Source organism: Cynara cardunculus (assembly GCF_001531365.2).
Source record: "Cynara cardunculus var. scolymus isolate 2C chromosome LG 3, CcrdV1, whole genome shotgun sequence".
Classification (NCBI taxonomy): domain Eukaryota; kingdom Viridiplantae; phylum Streptophyta; class Magnoliopsida; order Asterales; family Asteraceae; genus Cynara; species Cynara cardunculus.
The window spans coordinates 28,209,377-28,216,312 of record NC_037530.1 but is presented as its reverse complement, the minus strand read 5'-3'; positions in this window follow the sequence as shown (position 1 = coordinate 28,216,312).

The following is a 6,936-nucleotide window of genomic DNA, read 5'->3' as shown; positions in this document are numbered from 1 at the left end:
CTTCATTTGTAAATTTTAGTCTTAGTAAACTTTGTGTTGTTGTTTTAAACTTTTATTATTTCCATTTTTAAATCTTAATTAGTAAACCATTGTTAGAAATTTTCAATTGTGTGGAATATTCATCCCCTCTTGAATTATTGTTGTATGTTTTCTAACGTTGTTTTGTAGAAAATCGATAATGTCGTGTACTCGGATCACCGATCGAGCTAGTGGCAGTACACCTACCCACGGTACGGGTAGAGGCTCTAGCACCGCTTTGGCACACCCTGAGGAGATTGAGTCTGGTCGTGGTAGTGCTGCTCCGGAGCCGCTTCCACAACAGCGGACGTTTATTGGCATCCGCAGCCAAGAGTAAATACATTTACATATTTTAATTGATAAAAATATATTATTTGTATTGATGTTAATTCAATTCGTCATTATATAGTATCAATGACACCAAAGTGATTCGGCGGATCACCAAGATCAACCGAGAGCTGCTTGACGGCCCATGGACCACTTGGGAGAAAATCCCAAAGGACGTGAGACGCCAAATGTGGGAGCGGTTTCAGGTTTGCGTTATATATTCAACTTATTATAATTTATGTATTGAACCTAATAATCGCCTAAACTTTTACGTACAGGGCTATTATATTTGGGATCCAGCTTTGGATCCCCAAATGTTGGAGATATGGGAGAGAAAGTCGGCCAAGCCGTATAATGATAACATGAGTGCCGCGAGGAAGAAAGCTGGGGAAAAAGCAAGGATGAATGTGTATCCTCAGTACGATGAAACGGACCCCTACCGAGATATGAGTGTGTTGAAGAATTCCCCCCCAACTGGATATCTTCAGATGTGTGGGTCCAGATGGTTGAACGTTGGAACAGTGATAATTGGAAGGCTGTTTCTGGTGTGGCACGTAGGAACCGTGATAGCCAAGTTTCGCTACACACCGGTGGATCGATACCATTTTCGGAGCATGGTGCTCGTCTGGTAGAACCTAAAACCCATTAATTTAGTAGCTTGATTTTTAACATGTTATAATTAACACATGTTTGTATAATTTGACATTTGTAGACACGAGCAAAAGATGGCGTGCCCCCGACCGTTGTGGAATTATTCGATTACACACACAAGAAGAGGTCGAGTGGAGATGCCACATCTACGGATTCGGGGGGGGGGTATGTGACCACTAAGTGTAGCTAAGTAATGATAAGTATATCTATCTATTATAATTGGGTTGTCATTTATTGGGCAAACATTATAATTGTTTAAGTTAGAAATTACGTATATATTTCATTATTTAGTTTGGGTTGCCATTTGTTGGGCAAACATTAGGATTGTTTACGTTAGAAATTACGTATATATCATGCTTTAGTTTGGGTTGCCATTTGTTGGGCAAACATTAGGATTGTTTACGGCAAAAATTATGTATATATCATGCTTTAGTTTGGGTTGCCATTTGTTAGGCAAACAACCGTATTGTTTACGTATATATCATGCTTTAGTTTGGGTTGCCAATTGTTTGGCAAATGTTAGGATTGTTTTGGATATAATTTTCGTATCTATCACTATTTTTGCCTGGAAACGTCCCATTTACAGCCGTTATGCTGTTAAAATTGACTTGCAATCTTTTTAAACCATATATAGGATGAGTATTCGACGGGTCTTAGCCAAAGATACGGCGATGATACCTCTACCTATCCCTTAGTTGATAAAGAGCTGTGGGAGCAAGCGGTTGGGGGAAGCAAAAAAGGTCGTCTATTTGGGTTTGGGTACAACCAAGATCCCAATTGTGTCTTGACCGGCAACTACACGGAAGCTGGTTCATCGTCTTCGGAACAACGGATATGTGTTTTTTTTTCTTTTGATGATGTTTATCGATCTAGTTTATAATTCATATTAAATATTATAACGTTTTATTTATTTTTATAGAAAATTGTAAACTTAGAGGCCCAAGTTCTGGATTTACAAGAAGAAAATCAGCGTCGATGGACGGTGGAGGAGCAACTTCTGAAACAAATGAGTGCTTTGGTTAACGAACTCCGTCAATCACAATTCCTACCACCATCTAATTGAATATTGTTTGTTTATTTGGAACAATTTAGTTTGTTTGTAACATTGTGTGATACTTTAAATTGTATATGTTTTGTAACAATTGTTTACTTTAATCAATGTATGATATTTGGTTGCATTTTAATTTTTTAGTTTTATTCATATTTTTACAGATTTAGAGGATTTAAATATTTATTGAAAAAATAAACAAAAAATAAAATTTTGATAATGAAATTCTTTTTCCGGCGGATTTCCGGCGGATCCGGCCGCCAGTAAAATTTTTAATTTTTTTTTGAAAATCTTATTTAAATAAAAATAAAACCGGCGGATTTCCGGCGGATCCTGCCGCCGGTAATTTTTTTTAATTTTTTTTTGAAAATCTTATTTAATTAAGTTTTTTCCGGCGAGAAAAGACTTCGGCGGATATATCTGCCGGAAATTTTTTAAATTTTTTTTATTAAGTTAAACCAAATTTCTTAATTAAGCCGGCGAAAGATTTCCGGCGGCCGAAATCCGCCGGAAAAGTAAAGAATCTGCCGGAAAACTCGATGGAAAATAAATCACCGGCGCCCTCTTTTCCTGCGGACAAATCCACCGGAAAACCCAATTTCCGGCGAATTTCCGGCAGATTTGTCCGCCGGAAAAGAGGGTAATTTTGGTAGCGCGAGAGAGGAAGAACAATCCATTCTGAAACCAACAACGCCGTTGTGGAGGAGCAATAAAAGTCCAAGTGATAGAGGTCCTCTATCGTAGGCTGGAAGTGCAACATCAAGTGTTCATAGCATTATTATGGAAGTAAACACGTGGTCCATAACAAATTAATAGATTTTACACCTAGGATATATACAAGACAGCATCTGAACAGCACCATCCCATCCTAAGATCCATTATGAACTGGTCTGATTCCATGGAAAGCAACTGTTAAAAAGAAATGAGCCATCCAGAGCAGCACCATAACTCAGAACCAATATGCCACATAAAAACCAGCTACGCCGACTAGACAAGGTAAATTTAAATCCATGAATTACACCTTCGTATTCAATTAGAGAGTTAATTTGCAACTCTATATTAGATGCAAAAACTATTATGTTCCACTGCTCTAGTAACAGAAATTTAAATGCAACTGTTTATTCTATCATTTAGGAAAACTACATGCAAATGTCTAAGATTGGTAGCTTTGACCATACATACCATACATCTCTAATTTAGAATGTTGAGACATGTCTGCTAGCAACATGCTAACAATGCAAACCACAACTGTTGCAGGTTGCCAGCTATTGGTTCTTATGGGCAAAGGAGTTGACAATTTGAAGTTCTGATGTATTTTAATTTTGGGTTCACAACCAAATAAACCAACTGAAATTTGAATCCATATGCAAGTATTCAGACATTAAATTCAGATACTGACTTTTAATAACCATCCAATTTTAGACATATATATATATATATATATATATATATTAGATTTGCTAATCAAATATGAACGAGGATCTGTCTAGACACCACAACAGGATGCGAATGATGATGAGGATACAGAAAGTGACTCGTACGATGATTAGATATTTATGCATTAATATATTTGAGACATTAACGTTTATTTTATGTTATTAACTTTGTATTACGGATTTAAAGTTCCTGTATTACGGTTTTCAAAATTATTCTCTATTTATTTGAATATCAAATTATTTGATTAAAATATATTTTTTCATTTAGTGCGACGACATGTAGTTGCTATAGGTGAAAAATAAAAAATCCAGTTTTTACCTATAGCAACGACAAGTCGACGCAGTAGGTAAAATATTTAGTTTTTTTAATTTTCTTACCTATAGCAGCGATATTATCGTCACAGTAAATAAAATATTTCATTTTTTATTTTTATCTATAGCAACAATACGTCGTCACTGTAGATAAAATATTTAATTTTAATTTTTAACCTTTTTAGCAACGATTTGTCGTCGGTATAGAAAGCTACAAGTACGGACTAATAGAGACGGCTTTACAACGACGATTGTCGTCACAATAGACCTATAGCGACGGAGTTTTGATTTTTAGCGATTTACGTCGTCGCAATAGGTCCAATTTCTTGTAGTGCGTTCAGAAGTTCACAAACAAAACAACTAGCACGTTAATTGTTTTAAACTGATCCCATTGAAAAAAGATTCAGTTGTCTTCTTCCAATATCGCCTTCACAAATTCTGGTTTGAAAGATCCATCCAAGCCTTTCCAAATTCACAATTGAGTTGGGATATTTCCAAAATACATGCTAACACATACAATTTGCATAGTATTAAGATGAATATCCTTCAACTCATTAAGCAAAATATCCAAACTCTCTAGGTTACGCTAAAAAGATGTAATACAATTGATGGATTTCATTGGACACTGAATGAAGCGTCTTTTCTATTAGGTTTGTCATATCATCAACTGTAGCGAGTTTTTTTTCCCTTCTCGATGATGTTTCACCTTAGTAGAGAAACCGATGCAACATTAGAAGTGTTGGACAAAGGAAAGGAAAAACCTTCTGTTTCAACGTCGCCTTCATTTTCCATATTTATATTCTCTAATGCATCAGTTGCAAATTCAACCATAGATTCAGTAGCTTGATCTTTCCCAAAGTAATTGATAACCGTTCATACATAGGGAATGGTTTATTTGCAGTGTGATTTTTGTTCGAATGTTTCTAGCACAAAAAACATAATTAATTTGTTATACATATAAAAAAGAGTAATTAATAAGAATATACATAAGCATAGGAAATACAAACACTAACCTTTAAATATTCCTCTAAAACCTCAGGCAAATCAATTGTTACACATTGTCGAGCATTGTCCTAGCCAAAGCCACTCATGTTGAGCATGTCATGCGGCAGAATATTTTTCTTTTAATCGTTTTATTTTGTTATGCACATGTGTTTCATTTATATTAGTACCCGTAATCTTTCCCGCATCTTTGAAACAACATGTTCATATGTATCAAACGTACAACTCCCATTGTTAACATCTTTGAAGTTTAAGTAAAAAGTCTTTCTCAAGTAAAGAGGACTTGTAGTCTGAAAGCAGCCTGGAACCAGAGCTCAGATACAAAGCTTGGACATAGAGGAGATTAAAGACCGAAGTCATGTGCCAACGGTGCAAGTACTTGGGATGTAGAGCTCGAGTCACAGACACAGAGCCTTTGCATAACATATGCAGAGCCTTTGGGTCTCAAACTTCGCCTGTCTACATGAAGGTTCCATGGCCTGTCTCTTTATCACAAGTGGTCGAATCTCCTTATCACACATATGTAGAAACGGTTACAACAATCAAGACGTGTGGAGATGGCAGACTGGAGGACGCATTGACTTTCCACAGATGCCATTTCTAGAAGATGCCTTTTTCTGGAAACGGCTATAAAAAGGTAATTCCTCTAAGGGTATCATTACCAATTGAAGACGCACTCCTACCATAGTTGAGAGAGAAAATATCACAATTGTGAGAAATTAGCTAATTGAGAGATTTTATGTTCACACAAAACTGTGTGTTCTTGGTGTAATTGTCTATTCTCATTAGAAATTGAAATACAACCGATTTGACAACTTCCCAAAAGATAATTGTTCTTCATCACTGTGCTATTGTCATTTTGTAGTAACCAATCTAGTATTCTTGTCGTTTGCTTCCTCTCACTAGTTGACTTAAGCATTAATTACTAGTGCATTTGGGGTTTTGGGTTCCTACAATTGGTATAAGATCCATCTAATCAGTCTGTTGGTTAGTTGGATCCAATATGTTTAGGATTATTCCTCATTTGCTTGGTTATTTTTTCCTTTGAAATCGTAGTTCATTCCAGATCTCTGTTTTCTGAGTTTATGCACTTCATGCTATCCTTCTGAAAATATGTAGATCTCATTCATTTCTTTGAAGATTAGTGTATTTCAAACTATTTCTCCAAGTTGTTTTTGGTGAAGTTATGTTATTCCATTTCTAGCCTCAAGTTCTTTTTCATACGCTGTTTTTCTTCAAACATGTTGAACCAAACTTGGAACTCAATGTAAAACGTCGGTTCTCTTACAAAACCTCTTACTCTCATTAGAGATGAATATCCCCAATGAAAAAAATCCAAATGATCAACTTTTATGAAGGTTTCGATCTCGAGCTTTATGAATCTGTCAAAAATGGACCTTACGTCTCCATGACTGTTATACAAAGAGTCCCTTCCATTGTTACCAATGCTGAAATTCCTGCTGTCTGAATCCCTAAGGAAAGGAAGGACTAGGATGATAAAGACAAAAGGAGAGTCGAAATTGATCGAAAGGCCAAAAGGCTGTTGATCATGGCGATCCCAAATGAGATCTTCCAATCCCTAGATGCTTGTGATTCTAGAGTTTTGTTTGAAGCTTTAACAAATGGTGCTATTGGATTTCCATTTCCTCCTTTAGGTATACTATTGATTATACAAGTAATATATTTACTATATTCATTTGAACAAACATTTTATTTATTGTTTTCAAATAATATATTATCTATGTGATGTTGCGTATACAAATACTCGAGGATTTATGGCGCCGTATCGTAATGTTAGATATTGGCTCGGAGATTTTTGTAGTCGATGAGCAATGAACAAGTATGAAAAGTTTAATCATTCTCATGCAAAACTTAGAAATGTTATTGAACGTTCTTATAATGTGCTGAAAGCACGTTTTCCGATATTGAAAAGAATGACACCATTTACACTTGAGGTTCAGAGAGACGTTGTTATTGCATGTTTTGATGTTCACAACTTCATACAAAAGGAAGGTTTAAGTGATGAATTATTTTCTGAGTATGATCAAACCAACGAGCAAGGGAACGATGATGAGCATGAGGCTGAAGAGGTTCAATCGCATGGGAGTGCCGTTGACCAAACATGTATGGGTAGTTTAAGAG